The 24430-nt window shown below is 43.7% G+C and overlaps 1 protein-coding gene across 4 annotated transcripts in view; it reads left to right on the top strand.

Moving 5' to 3' along the window:
* Mapk4 (mitogen-activated protein kinase 4) overlaps nt 1-24430 on the top strand; it is a 119114-nt gene that overhangs the window by 37481 nt on the left and 57203 nt on the right. The window contains exon 2 of one of the 4 annotated variants that reach the window (XM_070029147.1): nt 19701-19748. The exons of the other annotated variants lie outside the window; for them this stretch is intronic. The gene's annotated coding sequence lies outside the window, so the exon portion shown is untranslated. The remainder of the gene's footprint in view (nt 1-19700; nt 19749-24430) is intronic. 4 annotated transcript variants of the gene reach the window in all.

Raw genomic sequence — 24430 nt, 5'->3', positions numbered from 1 at the left:
TTGCCGGGCGCTGGTGGCTCACGCCTGTAATCCTAACCACTCAGGAGGCTGAGATCTGAGGATTGCCGTTCAAAGCCAGCCCGGGCAGGAAAGTCCATGAGATTCTTATCTCCAATAAACCACTAGAAAACCGGAAGTGGCACTGTGGCTCAAGTGGTAGAGCACTTGCCTTGAGCTGAAGAGCGCAGGGACAGTGCTCAAGCCCAGAGTTCAAGCCCCATGACCGACCAAAAAAAAAAGAATCTGGCTTGTGGAAAATACCAGTCTGAGCAGTGGAAAAGGCAGATGGCAATACCAGAAGGTTGGTGCGCGCGCACACGCGCGCGCGCGCGCGCACACACACACACACACACACACACACACACACACACACACACACACACACACACACACACACACACACACACACAGTAGATGGCCATGTCAGAGATTGCCTGGTCCCGAGAAACTGCTCAAGCCACCTGCCTGTGTATTTTCTTCAGTCATTTCCAAGACCTGGTATTGTTTTTTTTTTTCCTTTCTCAGTCATGTTATTGCCTTTTCTTGAAAGGGAAAAAATTATTCTGAAGCTGTCTTGAGAAATTAATTGTGTTACCTCCCTTTCTGGCCTGCCAAAACATTGAGTAAGCTGTGGCTGTCACCCTTAATAGGTTTGCAGGTAATTTACCAGTGCGGGATAGCAGCAGCCTAACTCGATTGGGCCATGCAATAAGACCCCACATAATGATTCTTATAACTCTGTTAGAGCTATGTTGAAGATATTGCTATTGTTGGTATGCTACTCAGTAGTCCTTTTGTAAAGTCCTATTTAATTAATTTTTCCTATGGAATATCATGGGAAGTTTTCTTTCAATAGAACAATGTATTTTTTTCTTATCAAACTGGGAATTTCGTAAGTGGTTTTATTTCCCTTTTCCCCTTGCCTGTTGATTAACAAGATTTATCTGATATTTGAAAATAACAACAAAATAATAACATTGCAACTCGGGATCATGGCGGATTGTCTCACTCATTTCTTCTTCCTCTTTTACTTCTGGATTCAGATATTGGCTTCTGACTTCCAGTTTTGAAATATGTAATATTTGATTGTAGATTGTTGAGAAGACTGTTTTGGAAGTGAATGTCAGTTATATTTTATAACTTCAGTGGTCCATGAAAGGTAGCAAGTTAGTGCGTGGCTCTGCATGCCTCACCTGGTTGGAAGTTGTTGCTGTCCATCATCAAAGAGGGTGGTCACTAATATTTACGATGCTGAAAAGTACAGTAACTTCCTGTTCTACAGGGGCCATTCCAGGTACACTTTTTTTTTTGGGTCCGGTCGTGGGGCCTGAACTCTGGGCCTGGACGCTGTCCCTCAGCTTTTCAGCTCAAGGCTAGTGCTCTACCACTTGAGCCACAGCGCCACTTCTGGCTTTTTTCTTTTTGCTTATGTGGTGCTAAGGAATTGAACCCAGGGCCTCATGCATGCAAGGCAAGCGCTCTACCACTGAGCCACCTTCCCAGCCCCCCAGGTACACTTTTTCTAAACAGATGCATGTTGCATGTACTGGTCATCTGGGAGGAGACTTTGCTCATCAGATTTGACATGATTAAGCACAGTAATATTTGCTTGCCAGACACTGAGCATTTTGTGAACTTTATATTAAGTCATGTGAGATGGGGATGGGGAAACTGAGGCTTGTGTAGGTAAAGCTTACACAGCTAAACTCACAGTGAATTGAGAGGCAAAACCAGTATTTAAACCATATATTGTGACAGAGAGCTGCCTCTTTGTATTTTGCTTGTGTGTGTGTGTGTGTGTGTGTGTGTGTGTGTGTGTGTGTGTGTGTGTGTGTGTGTGTGTGTGTGTATACTGACACTCGAACTCAGGGCCTTTTGCTCTTGCTTGGCTTTTTTCCTCGAGGCTGTAGGTCTACCACACCCCACTTCTTTTTTTGCTTGGCTAATTGGAGATAAGCGTCTCTTGGATTTATCTAACCATGCTGGCTTTGAACCACAATTCTCAGATATCAGCTCCTGCGTAGTGCATGCCCAGCTTCTTCTTTGCTTCCTGATGGTAATTATGGCTGTCATCAGTGCTGCTAGGTACTAGTCTGTTAATGCCTTCAGCATATTCAATGGTGTGGGGGGTGTAATTTCCATAGCTTCTTAGTTGGAATGACCCCTATTTCAAAAGATAGAGCAATAAGAGAAAAAGCAAACACATTTACTAGCATGCATATTCCATACACACATGAGAGAACTCTGCAGATATGCATGGGCATCTATGTAGATATGAGTTCTCAAAGAGGTAGTTTTCTATTCTGTCTGACAGAGTCATCTTTAACAAAGAACAGAACATTTTTAGAAAAGTGACTAGACATAGGGAAAGGACTTGAGTCTCTGTGGGAGACATAAAACTTAGTAAGTTGTGCGAATATAAAAGTCCTATTGGACCATCTCAAGACCAAGAAGGGTTCAAAGTTGTCTTCAGTAGATATCCTTTGTTCTCCCTGGTGGGAGTACCTTTTGTCTTTATATAACTATGTCCTGCTTTTCAGCAGATTGAGTGCTTCTGTATCTGCACCTGTTTAATTATCCACAGCTCTATGATCCTTCTTATTTAGAGGTATATTTTATCTCCCACAATAGGTTTTATTTTCAGCTGGTAATAACCAATGGAGAAACTACAATAAAGAGAGGTTAAGTAACTTGCTAAGGTCATACAGCAAGTACATGGTAAGAGAAAGATTTGAAGCTCTCCAGCTTGTCTTGAAAGCCTGCTGGATCTCTCTCATCATGGCCTATCCAATATGATGGGTTGAGTTTGGGTTTAGAGGAACGGAGAGTGACCACACCACTTGGCAGTAGGAGATCTCTGAGAGGAGATTGTTTTTATTTAGTAGCCTCCAGTATACTGGCATGAAGACCCAAGTCCTCTAAAAGTATATGAGCCCCAAAAGCTGTTTATCCTGCTATGTCTGGTGACTTGTCTGTGACATTCTTCCTCAGCATGCTCTTCCCATGATAAGCCCAATGATGTACAAGCTCCTCCATGGTTTTCAAGTGAAAGTGGAGCTGTCAGGTGAACATCTTGCAGTAGCTTGCTAGTAGCTGAGGAATGTCTGCAGCAAAGAAGTCCCCTGGGAGCAGCCCTGGGTGCATCTTCGACATCTCCATCCAATGAATGAGAACCTTTTACTGACTAGAAGGTACTATGGAGCAACTTATGCGAGCCTAGGCCAGAGTCTTAACTGCAGCAAACACCACTGGGAGAGCTGCCTTTCCCTCCGGCAGATCAGACATTGCTTCTTGGCCTCAAGGAAAGCTTCAGGGAGCCATTTAATGATGCAGCACCTGATCTTTAAGCTTTACAGAGAAAGACAAAGAGGCCCAGAGGAAATAGCAGCATTCCTCTGAAGACACCTGCCCACGTCAGCAAGACACGGGATATCAGATCCAACAACTGAAAAGAATGCTTTGATGCTTGATTCCCTCAAGATGATTATACCCCTTCATACTATTTGTCCTGATGAGAATACTGATTTCTTGTGGAGGAAGGGGGCTATGCCGTTTATACTGAATCCCCTTGCTCGGAATTGAAGTATCAGTTACACAAATAAAAGCTCATGACTCTTAAATGATAGCCAGATAAGATTATAGATCCTATTCTAGCAGGCTTCTTCATGTCCTCTGCTAGGAATTTCTCTTCATCCTTTCAGTCTGACCATAGATTAGTTTTGTCTGATTTTGATTAGTTTTGTCTGGGCTTGAATTTCATATAAATGAAATCATAGAAAAATATTCATTTGTATTTGGTTGTTTTGTAGAATGTACAAACTCCACATTTTAGTAATGGGAAAGTTGAAAACAAGTTTAGAGAAGTGCATGACTTGAACAAAATTTCACAACTGCTGTCCTTCTCTGTTTCTTACTATATACCTCCTACTTCTTATCTATCCATCCATCCATACATCCATTCATCCAAATAAGCACTGGGAGATGGTGAGCATGTAAATATGAGTAAATCATTCCTTCAAGGATCTCCCAGAAAGAAAGGTCTTCAGTGGGTGCTTAAATAAGACTTGTAAGGGATAGACCTCTATAAAGAACTGTGTTTATGAGGAGGCCTAGAGGAGGAGATTGGGGCTGAAGCACCCAGGGAGAAACAATGGATCCCCAGACATTCTTCTTGTCTTTTCTTGTAAAGCTATGGTTTTTTTTTTTTTGTGCCAATGTTGGGGCTTGAAATCAAGGCCTGGGTGCTGTCCTTTCTTTAGCTTTTTTACTCAAGGCTGATAGGCTACCACTTGAGTTAAACCTGAATTTCTGGCCTTTTTTTAAGCTGGCTAATTGGAGAGAGAGGTCTCACAGACTTTCTTCCTCAGGCTGGCTTTGAACTATGATCCTCCAATCTCAGCTTTATAAATAGTTAGGAATACAGGCATGAGCCACTGATGCCAAGCAAAGCAGTGGTTTTGATACTACTGGAAGTTATCTAGCAAAATAGTAGAGATAAGGGAATGTGGTTATCATCCGTGTTGAGTATTCCACTGGTGGATAAGGTTTGGATAGAAGGATAAAGTAGACTATAAGTTCCATAGGTTCCAGAGAATAATTTCTTGCCTTCATTTCAGAATAATCACCATTTAATTACATTGTTAAACACAATTAGTAGTAAGGGCTTAAGGGATAAATTAACGGCCAAATTTAAATATATTGTGATGGGACTATGCATACAAGTAGCCACCAACTAATAATTTAGAGTATGTCAACTAGTAGATTCGAGTATGAGTACTAAAGTCCAGTAACGTGACTTCTTTTGGCCTCAATTCTCTCTTTCTCTCTGTTTTGATTTTTTATCTTTATTAGCTTTAAGTAGTTGTACAGAGGAGTTGCCATTTTACAAAGCAGTGTATACATGTATACATGTGACTATTATCTTTAAGTAGCTGTATCTTTGTCAATGTCACCCCTTCCATCATTCTCTCCCATCTCTCCCAATCAGTTCTTTTTTTAGTAGACAAGTGTTGAGTTATATTCCTGGCCTGCAGTCTGGGTTCCAAAGAACCTAAGGATTCTTCATCATCCCTTAAGGCTGGTTTTGAATTCTTCCTTATTCACCACATTAACACTTTATCTATCTATCTATCTATCTATCTGTCTATCTATCTATCTATCTATCTATCTATCTATCTATCTATCTATCTATCTATCTATCTATCTATCTATCTATCTATCTATCTATCTATCATCTTCAAACAGGATGCCACCTTTATAGCTCAGGTTGGGCTGGAACTTGAAATTCTTCTGCCTCAGCCTAATTGCTAGATCCACTCCATTTTGATGGCGGGTATGTCTTAGGCTCTGAATGAGTTTTCTCTTGGAAAACAAAGAAGCATAGGGGTGTTTCCTATTAAAAAGAAAACTTAAAAATGCCTGCACCCTGTGATACCTAGTAGAGGCGCATGGTATGGAGTCAGATTACCCTGATTTAAATCCCAGTTTTCTTTCGGCTGTGGTTCTCAGCTTTACTGGGCCTCAGTTCTAACTATTGTTTCTTCATCTATAAAGTATCGTCGCTGTTCTTTACCCAGGATTGTCTTGAAGCTTAGATGAGATAATATAGCTGAGAGATTAAGAGTCTCTAGCATGTTTAATAAATGGCAAAAATGACCATTATCCCTGTCCCTTGCCCCCATCAGCTTCATTGCTAAAGCTTCATCTTTGGGATGGAAGAGCTTTGTGTTTCTATAGACTATTGTGCAAAATGAAAGAGGCTTTTGGGAAGTGAGTGATTATCTCTTTGCTCTTGGATTTTTGCAGGTTTTTTTTTTCCAAAGTGGAGCATGCTGAGGTTGGCCCACTGTGGATAAAGCAACCCAAACAGAAGATGGGAGGTTCTATCCAGTCAGACTATTGAATCTAGCTTTAAAAAAAAAACAGAAACTGGTTCTGATCTTTTAAATCAGGGAGGAAAATGATTCCATTTAATGCTGCACATGGCAGGAGAGAAAGAGGTGAGGTTAAAGCACTTTAAGTAGTTAAAAGAGGTTAGGTGCTTGGTGGCTCACACCTGTAATCCTAGCTACTCAGGAGGCTGAGCTCTGAGGATTGTTCAAAGCCAGCCCAGGTAGGGAAGTCCATGAGACTCTTATTTCAAATTAATTAATAGAAACTGGAAGTTGTGCTGTGACTCAAAGTGGTAGAGCTCTAACACTGAGCAAAAAGCTTAGGGATAGAGCCCAGGCTCTGAGTTCAAGCCCCATGACCACCACTCCCACCACCAACAACAACAACAAAAGTTAACCAGAAGGGTAAGCAGGAGAGTCCATGGCCTTGCTTATTGTCAAGCAAGACTTCCTGTGGATTAACCAAAACTTTGATTTTTTAGGCCTCTGTGTAGCCAAGATTCAGGTGTTCCTTAGGAGAGGATCACCCTGGTCTTCCATGAAGAGCTGAGAAGACTTGCAAGGCCCAGATGACAGTTCTCCCCACGGGCCAATCTCATGTCATAAGAACTAAAAGGAAAGAAGGTGACGGGCCCTCTGGTCTACCTGTTGTATAATTTAAAATCCTCACTAGACCATGCCTACGACATCTTTCCTCTAACTTGTCATCCTAAGCCTTATACCACCCACATCGATGTTGTTTTCTATCCCTGTGACTATTTTTACTTATAGAATCTTAAATGGATGCTCAGAGTTTATCTCCTGCTCAAGTTTTCTCCATATCCTTGACAGATGAATTTCTACTAATTTTCAAACACATCCCATGGTAGGATGTGCTTTATTCAGCCGCTCCTTTGGAGGAGAGCTCCACTTGCTTGGGAACTATCAGTTTGGCCCTTTAACTTTCTTTTCTGATATATAGATATACCTATCTATCAATGATACTGAGCATGTATGTATGTGTATATGTGTGTGTGTGTGTGTGTGTGTGTGTGTGTGTGTGTGTGTGTGTGTGTGTGTGTGTGTGTGTGTATGTAGTGAACTGCCTTCTTTTACCTTCTGGATTAAGCCTGTATAAATTGGATCCATCTTCCATAGCTATCCTGTAAATATTTGAAAGGAATCCACTTCCATGTCCAGATTCTTTCCTCACCTCTAAATCTCATAGTGACTGTCACCTGCCTGGTACTGGATCTCTGGGCTTCTCTGCTTTGCTTGAGAAAATGAGTTCACCCAAACAATTATTTTCTGCACCTATTCTCACTCTGTTTTTTTTTTCCATTTCTCCACATCTGACTTTTAAACCTCTTCATGACACCTCAGATAATAGTTCCAGTCAATAGTGGGAAAAATAAAAATAAGAGGCTCTTAAGTTCAGTTTCTCTTCATACCTTTCTATATCATGGATAGCTTCAAAATATATTTTGTATGCTGGGGGTGTAGATAGGCAGTAAAATGCTTGCCGGTCATGCACAAAGCCCTGGGTACTATCCCTAACAGTACAAAAGTAAATTTAAAAAATAAAATAAGCCAGGTGCTGGTGGGCTCATGTATATAGTCCTAAACTACTCAGAAGAGTAACATCTGAGGATCTTAATTCAGAGTCAACTTGGGCAGACCAATTTGTGAAACTTTTATCACCAATTATCTGGGGCAGAAATGGCTTAAGAGGTTGAGTACCAGCCCTGAGTGAAGAAGTTGAATGAAAGTATAAGGCCCTGAATTTTAAAAAAATGGTGCTAGTATGTAGTATATGCTTGTAATCCCAGCACCTAGGAGTTGGAAACAGGAGGATTTCAAGTTTGAGGGTAGCTTGCCCTATAAAATAAGGCTCTATCTCAAAAAGAAAAACAAAAACAAAAAAACAGAAGCAAAACCCGAACATCTAGAGCCCTTATTATAAGTTAGGGCATTTGCCTCGTATGTATAATATGGTTCAGTCCTCCGCAGCTTATATCTAACAAGTTAAATATAAACTGGGTGGTCCTTCAAGACCTTCATATTTCTTCCACTGATTTCACCTGTATTTCAGATAAAATAGGGTTAAAAGCTGCATTTAAAAAGATTGTCTCCATTGAATTTCCCTTAGCTTTGAGGACTTTTTTGAAATATGTCTAAAACACATCAAGGCAATGTTTAAACCTCTTTATATCTTCAGAAAAGTTAAAGACATAGCAATTAGGCACCAACTCTATTTTAAAAATTCATAAAGCATGATCATATGATGGTGTAAGACAGGTATAAGGAAAAGGTTAGGACGATAAGACCCTTCCTAATTTACAGAGAGAATGCAAAGACTGTGTCCTGCAGAATACCGTCTGGAAGTCAGCATGGGGGAATACCCCAGCACTCGAAGATTTGACCTCTTGGCCTGGATCACTGTCTCTTGTAGTTTGTTTCTATAATCCAAGCTGGTTAAAGTCACTGCATATTATGTGTGCACAAAGGCGAATGGGAACTGAGAAATGGCAAATATAGCATTTTAATTAGGCCATCTCCCTGCAAAAAAAGAGAGAAAGAACTCTTAGAAGACTCTCTTGTCAAGACTCAAATTTCTAGAAACCTGAATGAACTTGACCCAGCCAGCTTAAAGTATATGAGCCCTGATATTATACACTAGATAGTCTGTAATTATGAGATTTCTTGTCAGAAAAAAAATGAAGTGATTAGCTATGATTTGCTTTTCTGTGAGTCATGATGTTTACCCAGCCATCAGAATTCAGGTTAAAATCCTTGACTCATCCAATGAGATAAGAAAATCTCTGGGATCACTATAACTCTGCCCTTTTCTTCTTGTCTTTTCCCAATGCTGTGAGTACTCGTGCTCTATAGAAACCCCCTCATCATGCTGATTCTCCTTTTATGCATTTTAAAATCATTTCCTCTTTTTACCTAAGCTAAGCCATATTGGCTGTGGTGCTGGTAAGAGAGGAGATCCAATCTCAGGCTGGTCCCCGGGCAGTTGGTTTGAGTAGGGACACCAGACTGTACTGCCGAGCTGCAAGTCACAAAACAGAAATAGGATATTGACTTTCCATGGAAATGCAGGCCGTGCAACTTCTTTGTTTGGGTTGGCAACAATGGTCATGCACTTCACTTGTGCTGAGGCCTGATCACTTGCTGAATATTTATTTGTTCCAAAGATTATTTAGTTAGCCTCAGGAATCCAGATGTTCTGGCCAACTTTTCTCCTCTGGCATGGGCTCCCAGAGAGCAATGTGACTGACCCCTTTTCCCCTGATGATTGTCCATTTGAAAGTGTTACAGTAGAGACACAAAATGGGACTCACGAGGACACATGGCTTGCTGAGACAGCAGCCTCGCCGAGAACTTGGGTCTTCTGACTCCGTCCAGTGTTCTTTCCGGTAGAACAATCTCTCAAACTTTTGGGAGCATAGCATTATCTCAGGCATTTGTTTAATGAAATACAGATTCCTAGGTCACCTGTTAGAGCTTCTGTTGTGAATATAGGCTGTTTTAGATACAGCTTTGTATGGTCTGAATGTGAAGCCATCTGCAGGAATGGGATCACTCTTCCTTGCCAACATTCACTGTTTGCTTGTAATCACCTGGGGAGAGAAGCCATGCCACATAGTTACACATGAAGAATGTCATATACTCTTACTCAGTCTTTAAAAATTATAGTATGAAACTGGGTGCCGGTGGCTCACGCCTCTAATCCTAGTTACTCAGGAAGCTGAGACCTGAGGATCATGGTTCAACGCCAGCCTGGGCAGGAAAGTCCATGAGACTCTTATCTCCAGTAAACCACTAGAAAACCAGAAGTGACGCTATGGCTCAAGTGGTAGAGTGCTCGCCTTGAGCTGAAGAGTGCAGGGACAGCGCCCAGGCCCAGCGTTCAAGCCCCACGACCAACACATAAAAAATAAAAAATAAAAAAATAAAAATTATAGCATGTCAGGTGCCAGTGGCTCATGCCTGTAATCCTAGCTACTCAGAAAGCTGAGATCTGAGGATCACAGTTCGAAGTCAGCTAGGGCAGAAAAGTCTATGAGACTTTTATCTCCCGTTAACCACCAGAAAACCAGAAGTGGAGCTGGGGCTCAAGTAGAGCACTAGCCTTAAGCTGAAGAGCTCAGAGACAGGGCCCAGGCCCAGAGTTCAAGTCCCAAGACCAGAAATATACACACATGTGTGTATATATATACACACATATGTGTATATACACACACTTATGAACATTCTAACATTAGAGTTAGAATAATATTATATCCAACATTAGAAGTAGAATAACCTTACACCTTACACCTTCATCTATAAAACAACCTCCCATCAGTTTTTCCAGTGATCTATATAATAATTATTTTATCTTATTTCTTTTTACTGCTTTTAACCCAAGCAATCTCTTTATTACTTAACTTGTTAACAAACAGGGCCCTTAAAAACTACTAAAGAGGGAAAATAAGATTTAGTTTCATCAATCCTTTGCTACATGGCTTAGCACTGTGTTCTGCTATATATCATTTACTCATTTTATCATAATCCTTTTTTTTATTGTGAAAATACCATACAGAGGGGTTACAATTACATGGGCAAGGTAGTAAGTACATTTCTTATCAAGCATTGTAGCCTCCTGCTTTCACAATCCTTTTTATTATATCCATTTTCCAAAGGAGAAAACTGGGGTCTGGGAAGGATAAGTAGTTTGTACCAAGTTATAAAACTGACATTCAAATCTTCTGACTCGGGGCTGGAAAGGTGGCTCGGTGGTAGAGAGCTTGCTTGCCTTGCATGCATGAGGCCCTGGGTTCAATTCCTCAGCACCACATAAGCAAAAAGAAAAAAGCTGGAAGTGGCACTGTGGCTCAAATGGTAGCGCACTAACCTTGAGCTGAAGGGCTGAAGGACAGCGCCCAGGCCCAGAGCTCAGGCCCCACGACTGGACCCCCCCAAATCTTCTGGCTCCAAAGCTTTTCCTCCTGTACTGTTTTCTAGAACTGCAGCCAAAAAAAAAATGTCTGCCCAACCTCAGGTCTTCATCCCCAAGAGGAAAGGAGAGCTAAACAAATGAGAAGTACTAAGACGAGGAAGTACTATGATTCCCAGTGTTTGGAGAACACAAACTTGGGAATACGTCTGAGGCAAAAGTCTTCAATGTCAAGGAGAAAAATGAGACTACGTCCTAATGGCAACAATCACCATTACAGGTTTGGCCACCAAAGTGACCCAGTAAAATGAACAGTCACGGAGAATCCTCATCTCTGTGCAGCCATTAATTTTATCTGATGCCCCAAACAGCCTCTTTGCCACAGCCACTGGCTATTCAAGATTTACCTCTTCTTTCTTTCATCTTAATCAGTGGCACAGGCAGGCCCTCAGATGGAGAGTGAAAAAAAAAAAAAAAAAAGGAGTGACGGATTCTTAATAACTCAGAATGTAGCGGCTACCAACACAGAATGTGTTCCAGAAATGAAATCTCTGTGGTCATCAGAGAGGTAGTTTTATACAAGTTTTTCTTATGATTTCCCTGGAGTTTCTTCAGCTATTCTTTTTCTTCGAGTGTCTGTGATAGTTTCTGTCTGCTGTTCATTTGCCCTTAGCAGTCACAAATCCTGTGCTTTAACATCGTCCACTGACATTTGCTCCCTAGTCCCCTGCACCTGGATGCTTGCTGCCTGCCTGGGGAGATGTACTTCACTCGTAATGTCTGTGAAAGCCTTCCAAGGTCACTGTGACCTTGGTGGACTTTATCAGAAGGTAAGACAGGATGGAGGTGAACAACCAGGAAAAAGTTGGCTGGTCTGGAGGGAGTCCTGGGAGAAAGCAAAGGCCAAGTGGCTGCTGGGGGTTGGCGGGGGGGGGGGGGGGGGGGGGAGGGGAGGGAGGGGTTGTGCTCTGGGAAGGGCAAGATCTCATGGATGGACATTGCCCCTCAGAGACAGTTGCAATTGGGGCTCCTGGGGAAGCAGCTCTGTGACAAGATTTGTGTAAAGGGAGTTTGTTGGAACATGCTTTGGGAACTAAGACTCTGGAAAGGGGAAGGAATGATTGACACAGCACTGAGGGGAAGGTAGGCTCTGACACAAGTCCCAGAGAGCCTCATGTGACATGCTGGGGATTTCTGCAGCCAAGATGATCTTTCAGAGGGATCCCAGTGGGAAGACTTGGCACTGCCAACTTGAACTTGGATGTGGGCTTCAGGGAAGGGGTGCCACCTCTCAAGGTGGTGGTCTCCAGTGCAGGCAGGCCTAGAGATACAGGTAGTAAAGAATCAGGAGATATAAGCATTGACCATAGTACAAGTCTGCCAGTGTTCCCAAGTGGGGAGATGACTGTCAGAGTGAGATGTACGGTGACTTGTATGGTCAGATAAATGGCCTCATTTCAAAAGACTTTTGCTTTCAAGAACAGAGTCCTTGGAGTAAGATAATTACCTCCTGTGCAGACACATCTGCTAATGCAACTGACAAGTAAAGAAACAAAGTATGCACATTGAGCCCACCTTCCAAGAGCTCTGTGGGTGCCATTTGTCAGCTTTAAGGAGAACTGTCAGAAGTGGAGGTGTGGCTGAAGTGGCAGAATGCCAACCCTGAGTGAAAAAAGCTAAAGGACAGCACCCTGACCCTGAGTTCAAGCCCTAATACTGGCACGAGCACACATGCTCACGCACGCATGCACACACAGAGAGAGCTTATGTGAAAAGACCTTGTTTGGGGAAGATGCTTTTTTTTTTAAGCTGTTATTATATATGGAAAAGTACTATAAAGTATTATCTATGGAAGGGTACTTCCAGAGCATTGGTTGGAGTTGTCCTTTGTGTTAAAGTTATTTTTTATTATTTTATTTTATGATTTAAAAATGTGTTTATTGGTTGGTTGGTTGGTTGCCAGTCTTGGGGTTTGAACTCAGGGCCTTGGCACTGTCCCTGAGCCATTTTGTGCTCAAGGCTATCTCTCTACCACTTGAACCACAGTGCCACTTCTGGCTTTTTTCTGAGTAGTTTATTGGAGATAAGGGTCTCACAGACTTTTTTGTACCTGGACTGGCTTCAAAGTGTGATCCTCAGATCTCACCTTCCTCAGTAGCTAGAATTAGAGATATGAGCCTAAAATGATGTATTTTTAACCTAAAGCAGCAGTCACTTTGTCGCTTTTCTTTTTAAACAATAGCAATCGCAATTCCTTTCATGGGCTTAAAGAATGATCATCATTTTTGTCTTTTGCTCAAGTCCAGATTTATAGACTTAGGTCTACAAGCTTTTGAAAGAGATCCTTGAGTTCTGAGACAGCTTTGGGGAGGGGGATGGTGGTGGTGATAACATTGTTTCCAGACAAATCCCTTCTAAGAAGCCCAGGTACATTGCTGGGGCTCCCCTTGCTCTTCCTGGTGCAGCCTGCCTGGAGAGTTTTGGCTGCATAAGATCCCTTAGAGAACTTGTGTTTAGAAAGGGGCATTTGGGGGCACCCCAGGGCTTGCTTAGAGGGTTGAGTCAGCAGTGAGCTTTGTCAATGCTCAGGGCCTGGCCAAAGAGCCTATTTTCTCCCTCAGCCTATGGCATTGAATTCCATGCTAATTTACTCTCTTGGGTATTTAAAAAATGAAAAATGCATGGAACTGAAACTCACATCCTGGTTGACATATGCCCAGCATGTGGTCAGTGTGGAAAGGCCAAAGCTCAGACTGCCTGGAAATACAGCCAGTGCTGTGCTTTCTCTAGAGCTGGTTCAGCACAGGCCATGTAGCTAGAGAGGGGAGAGTCAGGAGGAATCTAGGCTGGTCGTGGAAGATGTATTTCTGCACAGATCTTATGGGAGATCTGAGGATCTCCAGGACTTCAACACACCATGCTTTGGTGACTAGAATCCTGGTATATTAATGGACAGCAAAGTACTGGGTTTGAATCATAGCAAGACTGTATCCTTTCTCACTGCACCCTTGCATTTCACTGATCTTCTTTCCTGGACCCTCAGCATGGTTCTTCTTTTTCATACCACAGACCCACAGCAACTGAGAATCAACATTCTGTGAATAAAGGTGCACTGGGCTTTAGTATTCAAGGGTTGAGCACAGATGGCAAGAGAGATCAAGAAGAGTCACAGACATATCTTTCATAGAGCCTTCTCTTTGTTGTACTACACAGTGCTGAAGTGTTCCCATGAGCAACACAAGTATAAGACAAGAGTGCCAGCATGAGCCAGCGTGGACCTAAGGCAGTAAATTCCTATATCAAAAGCTGTTCTGGACCCACGATGTGGGAAGTGGGAAGTTTACACAATGCTAGGGGCCCTCTGAAAAAAGAAGAGATAGGACATAGGAAATTGTTAGGGTCCCTCCTAGGACTGCAGAAGGGGCTTTTACAAGTGAGAAGAACTCAGTCTAGCCTTCATTAGTCCCTGGTATCTAATCAGGGCTCTCCAGAGAAATAGAACCTGGGGCAGGGGACACACACACACACACACACACACACACACACACACACACACACACACACACACACACACGCACGCACATACACACACACACTACATATTTTCTCTCTCTTTCTCTCTCTCTCTCTCTCTCTCTCTCTCTCTCTCTCTCTCTCTCTCTCAATCTAAGAAATCAGTTCAAATAATTATGGGAGCTGCTAAGACCAAACTCTGTAGATTGGCACCCAAAGTTAGAGACACAGGGAAGAGCTGATATTGTAGGTGCAGTCCAAGGATTGTCTGCTCTTGAATTCCCTCTTACTCAGGGGAAGTGATTTTTGTTATTGTTGCTCAGTCCAGGGCTTCAGGCCCACCCACATTATGGAAGGCATGTGTTATACTCCAAATCCACCCATTTTTCATAGTAAATCTCACTCCCAAACACCCTCACAGAAACATCCACAATAACTCAGCCAGGTTGACACAGAAAATTGATCATCAGTTCTAGCTGTGAGGTTAGGACAGGGAGGAGCTGAAGCAGATGTTGTGGGCACCAAGTGCTCAGAGAACACTTCTTAGGAGAGGCAGACTTGAAACATTCTTGGTGGATGGAGAGGGCTTTCCTGCCTGGGCTGGCTTTGAACTGCTATCCTCAGATCCCAGTCTTCTGAGTAGCTAGGATTACAGGTGTGAGCCACCAGTGTTCAGCTTGTCTTTGTATATTTAACCACAGGATGAACTGGATGTGTGTTCCATGGCCCTTACCAGACACCTCAGCCCAGGCTGAAAGGATTCAGTTAAAGGAGTCAGAACTATTAGCTCAAGTGGTTACCAAGGCTATTACTTGGAGCCATTTCCCCCATAATATCCCATCTACCCATGTAAGCCTACTTTTCTTTCTGCTTTTAATGTCTATTTTATTTTTTGCACCAATACTAGGGCTTGAACTTAGGACCTGAGTGTTGTCCTGAGTGTTGGCTCTCTACTACTTGAGCCACCCCTCCATAGGCTCTGGCATTTTGCTTGTTAATTGGAGAAGAGCCTTATGGACATTTCTGCTCTGAATGGCTTTGAACCATGATCCTCAGATTTCAGCCTCCTGACTAGCTAGGATTATAGGTGTGAATCACTGGTGCCTGCTTGCTTTTCTTTCTAACTGTCCCCTTTCCTCTTTCTTTCTATCTTTAAGCATCTGCTGCAGGTTAAACCTGACTCCCAGAGAGACTCCAAGGAAGTCACGAGAGGGCTCCAGCAAATGAGCTTGACTCCAAATCTGCCCCGTATGCTGATCCACACACGTGCAGGAGTAGCCAACCTTGCACCCCGGTGGTTCTTTGCAGTGGTTTCTTAACAGTGCACCATATCTTTTATCTTTTCTCACGTAGGTGTAATTTATTAAGGGAGCCCTCTGTGCTTGCTGCATGGGGAATCTAGCTTCCTGGCTCTCTCTGTTCCCACATTAATCTGCAAGACAAATGGGTGTTTTCATTAGGCTTTGGAACTAAGGGAGGGAGAACAGTTCTCCTCCCACCTCTGCCTTTTGCTTTTCCTCATCTTGGTCAGGTGGCCTCCGTTTCAGCTCTTGTGGTATGCCCTCTGCTGTGTTCTGCCAGGACCTCCTTCTGAGGTCAGATTCCAAAAGCAAGATGCCGACAAAAGTCATCTGATGTGGGAACAGGCCCAGGAATAGCAAGGGCCCAATGAGGCCATAGACACTTTCTTCTGGAGCATTCCTTCCTGTGTCCACCACCAGCTTCCAAGTTGACATGGGTTCCCACTCCATCCCAATACCCAGCCTTGAGATCCAGCTGATTTGAAAGCAGAGCCCCAACACTCTGCCAGTAGATCATGTTCAAACCACAGTCATGGTCTCATGCTTGTGGTGAGCACCTGACAGCATTCAACATGCCTCACAGTAACCCGGCTGGAGGGCAGAGCATGTGTCATCATGGGAGACATGAGCGCAGAGGGTGGGCATCCCACTTGCATTCACTGTCTGCACCAGGACTCGAAGCAAACCCCATCATGGGACTGTCCGCCTGGGAGACGACACAAAGCCCAAGGTCTCCACTGGCTGTGAGTTCAGATGGTATGTACAGGCCACACCAGACAGCTGCAGCGTCCTCTCCTAATTGTTGGAGGGTGGAAGGGAGAATCTCCATGGGGTTAGTGGATGAGTCATAACAACAGGCTTCTCCCTGATGTGTCAGGTCCTGGGGTGAGCACCTGGGACCTGGAAAGTGTGGGTTTTGGCATTAGAGTAGGAGAGATATTGTGGGGATCTTGCCTCAAAGCAGAAGAAGCAGAGATTTAGTCACCAGGGGAGTCACCTCCCACCGCCCACCCCTATGCCATCTGTCTCTGTCCCCTGTGGTGACTACTGGAGTGCTCTGTCTGAGGTCAAGTTCTCAAGCAGTGGGGGCTGGGGGCAGATGGAAACTCAATTCCCCTTGTGGCCCTCCCTGGATGCCAAGCTGCAGCTAGCTCAGCTCATTGGCAAGAAAAAAAGAGAATAAAAATAGTGCAAATCTGTGAATTAATAAAAACAGGCTTCAAGCAACCGCCAACATGTGTACAAATCATGAAGTAATTAGAAGTGCGAAGACTTGTATGGGTTGGCTGCTTCTAAATCCAGCCCGATTGCACCAGGAAGCCAAGAGCTGGCAGGCCAGGCAGAGTAGGAATTCTTTCCATTGCATTCTGATCTTGACTCCCTCAGGGGCTAGGTTCCCTTGAAATCTTTTTAGGGTTCTGGCTAGAACCCACTAGAACAAATGTGGACTTTGTAGGGGTCCTTGTAAGCTTATCCAGTGCCTTGTCACAGCTTATATTTTAGGATGAAGCTGTAGATTCCACTAACTTTTAGTTTGTATCTTGAATCATGTTCTTATTTAATCTCACTATCAGCAAATGTTTTTTTCCGGAAGAGGAAACTAAGGCAGAGAGAAAAATGATACAAGCACAACTCCAAATCTCTCTCTTGCTTTCTTTTTTGGTGCCACTACTCATGGTGTTGTGTTCCCACTTGGTTCTTTCATTCAAGGCTGATGCTCTGACATTTGCGCCACACCTCCACGTCTGGCTTTTTGTTGGTTTCTGCCTGGGCTGGCTTCAAACCATGATTCTCAGATCGCAGCCTTCTGAGTAGCTAGAATTATAGATGTGAGCCACTGGTGCCCAGCTACAACTACTAATTCTAATTTGTAGCAGAAGCAGGGCTAAAATCTCCAGACAAACCCTCTTACCTCTCCTTTCTCACCCACATTCTTCCTTTGGCCCCTGCTGATACTTTGTATATTGTAATTCTCGTAGCTAATAACACAGAGACGGTTCTGTTTGGCCATGATATTAAATTTATATTAGCTGTTCGACACATTTGTTTGACTAATAAAGAAAGGCTCTGGCACCTGTAGTTATTTGTTGATTTTCTTCTCACTGGTCTGGGGAGGAGAAAACTATCCACTTTCCTTATCCTGGAAACATGTTCTAGAAAGAGATTTCAGGGCTTAAGTCTTGTTACTGAACCTGGAGGGGAAGGAGGTACAGTATGTGTTTAGTTTCCTTGTTTGGCTTTGTTCTTTCTGATCTGCAGAATCTTTCTCAGAGGAAAGTGCTCATGTTCACAGTGCTTAGGAGACTCCTGGGCCAGGCTGAATTGCAATGTACCCTGTGCCCAAGGTTAGAACCACTGAGAGAAGATCCCAGAGAGAATCATATAACAAGCTTGACGTGTGTTGCTAATTCCCCAGCTGGTAGCCGAAAGCTCCTGGGAGGATGGAGTTTACATGGTTTACAGCCAGATTGAGCAAACAACAGCATGATTAAGTTACACGCATTAGTTGGCTCCGTAACCAGAATAGAAATGTATTTTCATTCGGGATGGAAAGGTTTTAACAAGGCAGTTGCTACTTGCACAGACTTGCCCCCTGGACCTCATGTTTGGCACCCTAGATTACAGGAGATAGAGTGGAGAAAGAGGGACCTCATGACATAATTTTGTGAGGCACAAGTGTGAAGTGAGATTTGGGGCCTTTGTTCAGAAAGCAGTTAGGATTTTTCAAGATAATGACGGCCATACATCAAATGGAGTGTTTGGTCCTGAGTGTGTGGAGGGGTTGTGAACATCTGGGCCACATATACTGTGAAGCTGGCTCAGGTTGAAAGCCATGGGAGAAGCTGGGGTCTGAGTTTGGGCTTCAGGGGTCCGGATAGGTCTAACTGGTGCTCAGTTGGATGGTCAGAGGCAGAGAACCATTTCACTTGTCCTCATGAAATTGCTTGCATGCCTAGAGTTTCTTCCACAGTACTGAGAAGCCAGGGCTGGAGGCAACCATTAAAGTTGAGGGTGCTATCATCAGCCTTGAGAGTTTTAAGAGCTTTATCTCACTTGTTTGTCTCTTACCTGTAAACAGACTTCAAAATAAGAATGGTCACTGCTGTTGTGAGACCTCTGTAAGTGTCTGGATATGTTAAAGGCCTTATGGGACATTAGCAAAGCCCACAGACAGTAAATAGCCACAAGTGTTCTGGGATCCAAACCTTATGTGTTGGCGCTCTCTCCTCTGTGTGTCTGTGTGTCTGTGTGTCTGTCTCTCTTTCTCTCTCTCTCTTTTTCTCTCTCCCCTCTCTCTCTTCCTCTCTCCCTCTCTCCCTCTCTCCCTTCCCCCATCCATTCTGGTACTGGAGCTTGAACTCAGGGCCTGGGCACTGCCCCTTAGCATTTTTTTGCTCAAAGTTGATGCTCTACCACTTGAGCCAGAGCTCCATGTCTGGCTTTGTGGTAGTTAAATTGGAGATAAGAGTCTCATAAACTTGCCTTCCTTGGCTGGCTTTGAACTGAGATGTTCAGATCATAGCCTTCTGAGCATCTAGAATTACAAGCATGAGCCACAGATACATGACTTAGAACTTGGAATCTTAATCCCACAAAGCTGTTTCCTCTTTTTGGTGTCTAGACTTTTCTGAGACATCCTGGGGGTTCAGGAGCCCCCCAAGATGTTGGTATAAACCTGACCAGGATTTTCTTATGCACCCATCAGGGTCTTGAAATTCTGCTGTCTTCTGGTCCTGTACCTCCTTGGTGTTTAGTAGTTCATATGGGAAACTGCACGCTCCTCATTGCAGTGTCCCTCCACCCCCTACCCTTCCCACAGCCTTGTCCCAGGCTGCACTCTGTCATCACTCCATGGAGCCGCCTTCTCGCTCAGCCCTCTGATACCTCCACATTGGTTCTCTCCCACCTAGGAGTCTTAGCTGGCATTGCAGCCTCCATGCTTTTCCACAGACAGGTGGGAGCCTCTGCTTCCATCCCTTCTGGAACCAGGTATAGTCAATCCTCCTAATTAACTGATTCTGTATTTGCCAACTGGGCCACTCACTGAGCTTGATTTGTCACCCCCAGGTCAGCGTTCTTGGATCTTTCATCCTTATCCTGAGCAGGCGTAGAGTGGTAAGTTTGGTTTCATGCACATCCCATGTGAGGAAAGATGAGGCGACATCACCATCTTGTTTGGCCTGTGGTCTGTTGGATGCCACATTTTTGTGCTTTGTTTTCCTTGATGATTTTGTGATTTAAAATGGCCCATCAGTACTGTGCGGAGGTGTTGTCTTGTGTTACTAATGGCAGGAAGGCTGCAATGTGAAAATGTGTGTTCACCAAGCACGAGTCAGACATGTGTATAGCATTGGTGGCTGTGAGTTCAATGTTAACAAATCAACAAGATAGTACATCCAGAAAAGAAGAGATCATTCACTGAAATGTCAGTGGTGGGACAGAACATGTAGGAACCTAACCTGTATTTTTTTCTAGCTACAAGGGCTCAGTGTTTACTAATTCAATGTTCACCATGGCTTTCTCGAGTATACCTACCATGAATAACAAGGATCAATTGCATAAGTGATTTTTTAAAATGTATAGGTTGAGCTGCTACTAAATACTAGCTATCTTTCACACCTTTTCTATACTTTCAGGTTTCCTGCTCGTTCAGTGTTTGCACATTTTATTTAATACTCATCCTTTGTCTTCTGATGTCCCTTGAGTTTTTTTAGTGTTCTCCCTGTATCCCAGATGGACAGTAAACATTAGACTTTGCATGGTCTTTCCTGGGGAGGTAAACAGTGAAGTTATGCCAAAATGAAAGGTGGAGAAAGTGTTTGAATATAGGTTATGCTTGCTGATAGCTACCAAGCACAATAGGAAGTCATAACCAGCACTTTTATCAGCAAGGAGAACTTTTACCAGAGTGCTCAGCCCCTCTGGTAGATGTGAGAGTCTGAGATGTTTGCATAGTATAATTTGAACTTGGAAAGTGCCATGTGAGTGTTAGATGTAGGATGATATTGGCATCTGTGGGTGGCTTTACTGTTGAGGGCTCTTATAGGAGGATCTGCAGGCAAGATAGTGTCTTGGAGGATTCTAGCAGGCCCCAGAGTATCAATTCTACCAAATTCTTCATGCTGCTGAAGGGAGAGTATGAGATTGCTGCTAGCCTCAAGTTAGATGAGTTGGGGTAACTGCCTTGCTGCAGAGCCTATGTATTTTCTTGGTAGCTGCACGGGGCAGGGAATGATTCAGGCTGGAGGCTCAACAGCCTGGGGACAGTGGGGTTTCTGGGGAGCCAGCAGGATACATTTGGGTAGCAGGGTCCTGGTACTTTGGTTTCTTTGTTCAGTAGGGAGAAGCAAATATTATTGGTGTTTGATTCCCAAATAATAAAAATTGAGAAAAAAATTGTGTTAAATCAGAATCTGTTATTCTGGGGCCCAACTCTAATATCTCCTCTGTCTGTGTAGACACTGCCCCTTCTAACCGATTTTGACATTTCATTTTGACATCCCTCTGTCCATCAAATTCACCTCAAACTTTACTCGTGTTCTTTCATATTCTGTCTCTCGTTTGGGGATATTTATGAGTTATACTCAATACCTTGAGATTCCAATCATATCTTAAAGATCAACACTGGAAGCTCATGCCTGTAATCCTAGCTACTCAAGGGGCTGAGATCTGAGGATCATGGTTTAGAGATAGTCCAGGCAGAAAAGTCCCCAAGTTTCTTATCTTCAATGAACCAGCAAAAGTTGAAAGTGGAGGCATGGTTCAAGTGGTAGAACTCCAATTTTGAGTAAAAAAAAGTGAAAGCTTGAGGCCCTGAGTTCAAGTTCTACTACTGTGTGTGTGTGTGTGTGCGCGCACACACACACACACACACACACACACACACACACACACACACACAGTCATTCTGTGGTTCCAGATGTCTCTAAGGTCAGCTTTTCTCCGTTGTGGTGAGAAGAGACTGGCATGTGGTGTAAGAGGTTAAGAGGGACCTAGGAGAAATTCTTCTAGAATCTACAGGATTTCCAAAGGCACTGGGGGAATCCCTTTCCTTGGAAATCTTTAGGAAAAGTGGCATCTCGCTATCTTGAATGGTTGTCTAGAAACAGAGGCCTAGGTGAGAATGGACAGCTATTCTTACCCAGCCATGGCTAAGGTCAGTCACAGTAGTCTGTTCTCTGGGCTGTTGTCGAAGAGTCTGACGAGGTCCTGCCTCCTGTTTGAGTGAGCATGTATCCCAAAGGACTTAAAGACCACAAAAAGAACTGTTGCAGAGGATGTCCTGGGGCACACCTGGTGTGTCTGATAGCACTGTGGACTCTTGAATGCTTGATTCTTGTTGTCAGGGTTCTCCATTTTATGAGTAGGTTCCTGGTCCAAGCTACTTGGCATGCTGCTGCCAGATTAATCTCACTAAAACACCTTGATTTTATGGCTCAGAAACCTTAAGTAGCTTCACAGTAGGGATAAAATCTAAACTCCTTACTCTCAAGTCCTTAAGGACATAAACTCCATCCAATAATCCTCTGTAGTCTCCTCAGTGGGGTTGAGATGGTGAATGATGAAATGCTGCGTGGGGCTTGGATCTATCTTTGATCACTTCTAGAGGAAGATGAGACTAGAATTTTCTTTCAGACAGCCATCTCCGTATCCTAATGTAGGAAGAAAGCACAGCCCAACACGGTTAGGATTTCACTGTGCTCTGTAGTTTTGCCTATAATTAGGTGATGGGAGGTGGGGGGGGGGTGTTAGGAAGGATTCCAGAACACAAGGCAGTTGTTTGAATTTGGGGTGAGGAGAGTGAGAGAAGGTCACTGATTTTGTTGGAAGTTGAAGTCCCAGTTTGCTTTATCCAGGCCCCTGCTGCTTGCAGGCAGATGTGCCTTTTTATATTCTGCAGGTTCACCATTTCTCTCCATTCTAAACATGCTTGATGGAAACCAGGACCTCCCTACCCATCTGTCTGCAGGAGCATTGTGAGCGAGTGAGGCTTGGCTCTGCTCCTGGGGAGAATGGAAGCTGGACACCTGTGCAATAGTTCAAGTGTCACCTGTCTTGGCAGGTGTATCAGTATTTTCAACATGGCTGTCAATTTTGTTTTTGTTTTTGCTCTCCAGGAAAATTGAGGAATGTGTACTGTCAGTTAAGGTCAAGGACAAAGTGAGGTCTGTTTTAGCTCCTCTAGGGACTTAGACCAAAGTAGTTTTATTCCTAGGAATTTGTTTTGTTTCTTGATCGATGACACACACTTAGGTTATATGTGACTTATGTTATATTGGACTTACACCTTTTATTGGAACATCAGCTTTCTTAGAGTAAGATGTCACCTGTCATGGATTTTTTTAATTCCCCTAGAGATGTAAGAGGTGTTTCTTTATAGCCAAGAAGAAATCCTATGATCTGAGGCAGCCAGGCTCCATTCTTAATTAGGGAGCCAGAAAACAGCTAGGGACTAGGACTCACTAAGGATAAAATATATTGGTTTAATATCTAAATAATATTATTCCCATTATACCCATGTGCTTTAATATTGCTGCTCTAAATTCTTAGGGCCTAAGACCCTGAGTCCCTCTTCTGAGTGATTAGTTACAAGCTGCACTGGATCTTGCATGGTCATAAAGCCTCAATACTGAGCCTCCAGTGCACTCTAGAATCACCAGGGGAATTCTTAAGCCTCCCGATGCACCATAGGCTCAGCCGGCAATTAACTGGGCCTCTCCAAGGGTGGGATCCAGGCACCAGTATTTGTCAAACTCCCCAGGCAACTCCAATATGCAGCCAGGGCTAAGCATGGGCTATTTGAGGGCAGGGAATCTGCTTTATTAAACACAGTCTCCAGAGCCTCATGTCTTGCCCATTGGCTTAGAGTGGGTTCTCAGGAAATGTCAGTGCCTCTTCATAGATGTCAAAAGCTTCCAACAATGTGATCTAAACCAAGCCCAGGACCTGTCCCTCTTCCACTTTCCCTGTCTCAGAATTTGTATTTGCATCCATCTCGCAACCAGAAGGTTAGGATTCAAATTTGAGTCTCCTCCTCCCCCACAGCATTCCTATGCCAGGAGGTTTTACATACTAAATATCTCATATATACTTTTGTATTTATTTCCACACCTCTCAGCACCATCCCAATCCAAAACACTATCACCAGTCCCTGAAGTACCTCAGAAGCTCCTGATCTGGGCTACTAGTCTACATCCCAGTCCAACCAAACTATTCACACTGCAGTCAGAAGAGTTCCCTCAAAATGGAAATGTGATCCATGGATTAAAATCCCTTCTCAGAGACAGAATCTTTCATCTGACCCCTAAGATTCCATGATCCCTGCTTCCCAGGTCTTGTGGCCTAGTCTACTAGGTCCCCTGATCTGGGCCACAAAGACTCTGGGGTTAAGGCCTCAGTGGCTTGGTCCCATTGCCTGGTTCCCAAGGCCTCCTACCCTGATCTGCAAGACCTACTCCACAGGCCTCGGGCATCTGAGCCATATCACCCCATGGACTGATCTACTTTCTCATTCTTAATTTTCCCTACTTTCTGCCATATCGTTTGCGCTCCATCCACTGTATCACTCTCATACTTCCTGAATTCCATCTCCCTCCACTCCTTGGAGCCTTTGCATGTCCATTTCCCACCCCTTCAGCACATCCACTCTCCCAGTTAGTGGCTACAAATCCTTCCATCTTCAGCTTCAGGACCCCTAACTAAGCCTTCTCAAGCTGCAGCTCATAATGTCTTTGCCAGGTGCTCTCCTAGCACAGATTCACCTCTCTCTGAGCACTTCCTCAGTCTGCAGCTCTCTT

Source organism: Dipodomys merriami, unplaced genomic scaffold (assembly GCF_024711535.1).
Source record: "Dipodomys merriami isolate MVZ:Mamm:240054 unplaced genomic scaffold, mDipMer1.0.p SCAF_2, whole genome shotgun sequence".
Classification (NCBI taxonomy): Eukaryota; Metazoa; Chordata; class Mammalia; order Rodentia; family Heteromyidae; genus Dipodomys; species Dipodomys merriami.
This window is presented reverse-complemented; position numbering and strand designations above follow the sequence as displayed.